Genomic DNA, 6,017 nt, shown 5'->3' with positions numbered 1-6,017 from the left:
TCATACTAACTTTTTCCAATTATAATGTTTGAACTAATAATTATAGAATTTACATTGATATTCTTCTTAATTTTATTTCACAACCATTGACACAACTTTCAGGATTGCAGAGATAAAGAGTAGCCCTGATCAAAATTCAGATGCTTGCTGTTTGGATGAGGGTGTCTTACAGTAAACATGGAACAGCAGTGTCTAAACATTTCAGACAGAACTTGTCTTCAATTATCATCTCAACAGGAACAGATTGACTTACATGAAAACTCCATTCCAATTACCTTCAGAAATAGCTCTTGCTTAGAGCGTACATGCCCTCTATCCTACCCGTGCAGTATCTAGCTCTCAGTCTCCATTATATTTAAAATTATTGCATTATTTTATTTATTTATTTGTTTATTTTTCAATATCATAATGATGTCACATTTGTAAGGTAGTGGCTATATTAAAATATAGGGAATGCTTCATGAATTTGCATGCCGTCCTTGAGCAGGGGCCATGCTAATCTACTCTGTTTTGTTCCAATTTTAGTATATGTATGCCATAGCAATATTATTTTACATTAGTTTCTGCATAGTTTAAATACTTTCATCTCTGAATCTACTCATTGCTTTGGTTTTCCACATCTCTGAGAAAATATTTCTGCTTTCAACTACACCAAAAATTTCAAACTGATACTAAGACAAGAATATGGAAATAAATTTAAAACACTTTTACATATTTAGATTGTTTTGCTTTTTGTACAGTGTTGGTGATCAAAGCCAAGAACTTGTGCATACTGGCCAAACACTGTAGCACTGAGAAAAACCCTCCTGATCACATATCCACAGAGCTATTATACTATTATATTTATTCACCCCCAGACCTGCCAAGCACAGACTTGGGTAGTGCAGCTATTGTTCGGTGACAGAAAAAAATGACTAATGTTAACATAGTTATAGAAGCCTGATTCAGAAATGACACAATTTGAGAAAAAACTATAATATTCAGGTGTTGCTAAAAAGGAGATCAATTCACACAACATATATACTCAATAATAAACATATTGTTATTGTTAATATTGATTTATGCCTCATAGAAAAGCTAGGAAAATGAAGCTATTATTCTATTGGTGTGTTTGATTGGCACTACAATGAGACAGTGATGAATTACCTACGTTTTAATACATGTATTACTCATTCACTAAATGATCCATAAATGGAAATATTATTCTAAGCTTTTGATCCAACATCCTTAATACATTATGAATCTTTATCAATAGCATTCATTTATGTAAGCAAAGCATTCACAGGTGTCATATAATCAGGAAAATATTTTCCATGAAATAAGGTTAAATAGTAAATTCTTTCATTCTCAGAATTTAATATAGAAGACTGGCTGCAAAGTTTCTGAAAGGATTTGCATTGAAGATTGGCTTCAGCAAATGTTGGCACAAGAATATTAGAGGAAATGTTATACCATAGAAGTAGTCAATAACATCAGAGTAAAGTCATAGTTCTAATAGAAGTGATCAGTATTTGGAGTGAAAACCATGCTTCAATGAAAATTTTCTAAGAGGATAGCTGAAAAGTGTTTTTGGTATTATGTAATCTTACTGTACATGACATTCTTTACAGCCTTACAACTGCTCAATTTTTACTTTTGGATCTTCCCTATTATATTGTATGCTTTTTCAATTTGCTATTAATTTTCATTTCGCTTAAGAATAATGATGTTGGACTTACCTATACATGTTTGTTTGCTATCCATATTTCTTCTTTATAACTGTTTAAATTCTTTGTTCTCTTTACAATACAGTGTTTATTTTCTTAGCATGTCTGAGAAGTTTTTACGTGTGCATGCAATTCTTTTACTACATATATTATCATTGTCATTTCTTCTTTCACCAGCTTCTAGCTTACTTTTTCATATTTTATATCCAGATTTATAGTTAGAATTTTGATGGCATCCAATCCAACTTTGGAGGGAGTTACTTCTTAAAATTTTATTTTACTGTCAGTGTGATGTACAAAGGGGTTACAGTTACATTGATAAAGTAGTTAGAACCTTTCTTGTTGAATACTGCTACCCTCTACCTTTCTTGTTGAATACTGCTACCCTCTACCTTTCTTGTTGAATACTGCTACCCTCTCCTATGTTCCCCCCCATTTTCCATCCCCTATCACCCTCCTCAAGTTGTAGAGTTCATTTCCAGTATATTGTCTTGTGCTCATCACTGTTATGTGGGCTCGTTCTTTGTCTCATCACCTGCTAAGGGAAATGAACTCCAGGTGACAAATACCATCTCTGTTGCTCCCTACACAGCTCCTTCTCCATAATAACTCCTCCCTGACTTTCAGGTCTGTGACCAACTACAGAAATAGTCATGCTTCAAGGGCTCAAATAGCTGGGTCAAATTTAGTTAGATAACCTTCCAACACAATCACAGGAGTAAAATCTTAAAATTACAGTACTGGTGAGAATATATCAGGGATGAAAGTGTGTGAAAATTTATGGTCATCTTAGAAGATGATTCACCCCAACACACACTCACCTCCCAAATGTTTATTTCTCTTAAAAATAAAGAATACTTTCCTAATTTTCCAGTGTTCCTATTTGTATTATTCCATGATAGCAATACCTCATGTTTAATAATTGATTTCAGTCTCCTTAGCTTAAAATCAGAAAAAAAAAAGTGCCAGGTGGATCATTCACAAGTGAGAGAAGATATAGTATACTTGGGTATAATTTATTAAGCAATTCTCTTTGGGCACAACTTTTGTAGAGTTTAAGGCTAGACAAATCTTTTTCCAGAAAACTACTGAAACACAACAATGGGAAAGTCAAAGGACACAAATTATGAGCAAACAAAAAAAAGGAAAATTATACTGGCATTTTGGCACATACTAATTATTGCACTTGGGAGGCAGAGGTAGGAGGATTATGAAGTTCTTGTCTTATAAGAATAAGAACAGTAGAAACTACAATAACAAAAACAACACAAACAAAAACAGCAGTGAGAAATGGAGGGCAAAGAATCTATTTTTAAGAAAAAATACTTTTATCTTTAAGCAGCTGTATTTAACAAAGGAAGATTGAATACATAGAATCTTGATCAAGATCACCTCCATTTCTTCAAAACCCATTCTCTCCCTCCGTTTTCTTAATTTTGTAAAATGTGCATTGAATTTTATAACTGCAACCCACACAACTCTCTTTATCCAGCTAGAATTTCTTGATCATGTCTTGACTCAACTTTGAGAAATAATCCTTCAAAGCTAATTGATTGACATTATTTATTTATTTTTGTCAGTTGTGGGGCTTGAACTCTGGGCCTGGGTGCTGTCCCTGAGCTCTTCAGCTTAAGGCTACAGCCCTACACCTTGAGCCACAGCGCCACTTTCTGTTTTCTAGTGGTTAATTGGAGATAAGAATGGCTCTGTCTTTAGTGCCTGGGCTGGGTTTGAACCTCGATTCTCTGATCTCATTCTCCTGAATAGTTAGGATTACAGGCCTAAGCCACTGGACCAAATTCAAAACTATTTTTTTAATTTACATTTTATTATCAGGGTGATGTATAGGGTAGTGATGTGTAAGATAGTAACTATATTACTTCTTGAGCATTGTTACCCTTTCTATCTTTTTTCTTCTGCTTTCCCTCTCCCCATCTTCTCCCAAATTATAAAGTTCATTTCCAACATATTGTTTTGTGAATATAGCTTTTACAGTGGCTCATCTATTTCAAACTATTTTTTTAAGTCAGTGTTTGACTATGTTGCTCAGGTTGGCTTCAAAGTCCTAGACTCAAGCCATCCTCCTATCTAAGCCAGGCAGAGTCCCTGTAGCAGGAATTACAGACATAAGTCAGTACACTGGCTTGGTAAATGATTTTAAGCGCTTTATCTATCAATAAAGTAAGTCATAAAGTTTATGTTGTACTAACTTTATAATGAATTTCAATATTCCCCCAAATTCAATTTGCATGTCTTATTTATGCTGTCATTATTTTAGTGTGTGCTAAGCACACATGTATTCATGTACAAATTAGCTTATACTGTATTTGTGAGTTGAATTATGTCCCTGAAAATATACTAGAATCTGGCCTCTATGTAATCTTTTTAAAGATGTAATCAAGTGCGTGCAGAGCTAACAATCAATAATGCTTGTAAAGATGAGCAAGGTAGGTGGTCGCATGAAAACAGATTCAATAGTTGGCATGATAGGTATAGACAACAAATGCGGAGGTTGGCCTTTGACAACTGGAGCTGAGATTCAAGAATTCTTTCTAGAATCTTCAGCAGAAATATTGGACTTCCAGATAACTTCACTCGGATTTAACCTCTGAAAATAGAAGCAAACATACTTGTGTTTTATATTGTCCTTTAATTTGTAATTTTATGAAGAAGACTTAGAACACTGACATAACCGTGAAAAAATAAAAAGCAATATTGGCTGAACCAAAGCATGATACTACCATCTAAGCGGAAGTGGAAGAGATAGGAAGATTTCAAAACAAGGCTAACTCTGGGAAATAACATTGTGGAAAATAACTTAAGCTAAAGAGCTGGGGTTAGGGGAAATGAGGATCTCTCAGCTTCTCAGGTGTTAGAGCACTTGTCTACAAAGCACTTGGAAGAATAGGACCCTGATTTCAAACCCTACCATTGAACAACTAAACCAATGTTGCCTGAAGACACCAGGAGGAAATGCTTTTAGTCTATGAATTTAGTAGATCATGTCACTTCTTACATTTTTGTGTATTTCAACTTTGTATCACTGTTTTTTTTGTTGTTGTTGTTGTTATTTGTTTTGTTTTCCTGATCCCGGGGCTTGAACTCAGGGCCTGGGTGCTGTTCCTGAGCTTCTTTTTGTTCGGGGAAAGCAATCTACCACTGCCAGCACTATTATGGAGCTTGTAAGATAAGAGTCTCTTGGAGTTTCCTGCCCCTGCTGGCTTCCAATCACCACCCTCAAATCTCAGCTTCCTGTGTACCTAGGATTATCGGCATGAGCCACCTGTACCAGGCTTTTGTCTTAGTTTTTACCCATTTGTTAAAATAACTTTTATAGTCATATTGTCATGAAAAAAATATAAATTTGAATGCACTTTCATTTTGTTTTAGAAACATATGAGAAGATCAATTGCACCTAACTACGGCATAAAATTCACTATTTCCTGATTCAAAAATAAAATTTACATTTGGATAATTGCTTTTAAGCAATGAAATCTCACACATTCATTTTCTGTCACATATACTTTGCTCAAAGTAGTAATTTTCATGTTAAAGGTCAATAACCATTGATTTTTAGATAAAAATTTCTCTTAATTTGCATGAATTACACAGAATGTGGATTTAAAATAATAATTTAATTAAATTAGGGTCCAGCACAAGAGAAAATATCTAAATATCTATCTATAAATAGATTATATAATGATATAGACAGATTCAATAACATCTTAGTAAGTATGATTTTTTAGTCCACTACAATATTACTAATTTAGCACGAACGAAGGTGAAATCGGAAAAGGTCATAACTATTAAGCTACATTGTTAATCCATGCCTAAATTTAGTGATACATTTTTTTCCAGCTTGCCAATTGAGTTTTATGTTTAAAAGTGTTGAACATATTATTTCTAGTGGTTTTAATTTCCAGGTGATTGACTACAATCTTGGTCCTGCAATCATAGCTCAAGAACCTATCTGGCCTACTAGATAGGTCAGGAGACAAATGGCAGAATACAATGGTACATTGCCACTGAAAAAATCAATGAGGAGAAATAAATAATATCCATTTAACAAAAAATAATATTAAAAACTCTCACAAATTGTACAAGTATTATTGAAAATCATAGAGAAAAGTGAGAAATTGTGATCAGTTAACCATCTCCTTCAATCTATTGACCTAATTATTCTTTATATAATTTTTATAGCTTTAACGAGTTGTTTATGTTCTTTATTATTTTTGGACATATCATTATCATTATGTTCTGTTTTATATACCACTTTGCACCTCCATTAATTAAGAAAATAATGTCTCAGCA

General features: G+C 33.6%; 1 non-coding gene across 1 annotated transcript; it reads right to left on the bottom strand.

Annotated features, from left to right (window-relative positions):
* Positions 1–442: 442 nt before the first annotated feature.
* Positions 443–547, bottom strand: LOC150064165 (U6 spliceosomal RNA). The gene has a single exon (XR_016535351.1). It is a non-coding gene; the product is annotated as a U6 spliceosomal RNA (small nuclear RNA).
* Positions 548–6,017: the final 5,470 nt, after the last annotated feature.

The sequence above is a fragment of the Megascapheus bottae genome, chromosome 4 (genome assembly GCF_031878675.1).
Source record: "Megascapheus bottae isolate mThoBot1 chromosome 4, mThoBot2.hap1, whole genome shotgun sequence".
Classification (NCBI taxonomy): domain Eukaryota; kingdom Metazoa; phylum Chordata; class Mammalia; order Rodentia; family Geomyidae; genus Megascapheus; species Megascapheus bottae.
This window is presented reverse-complemented; position numbering and strand designations above follow the sequence as displayed.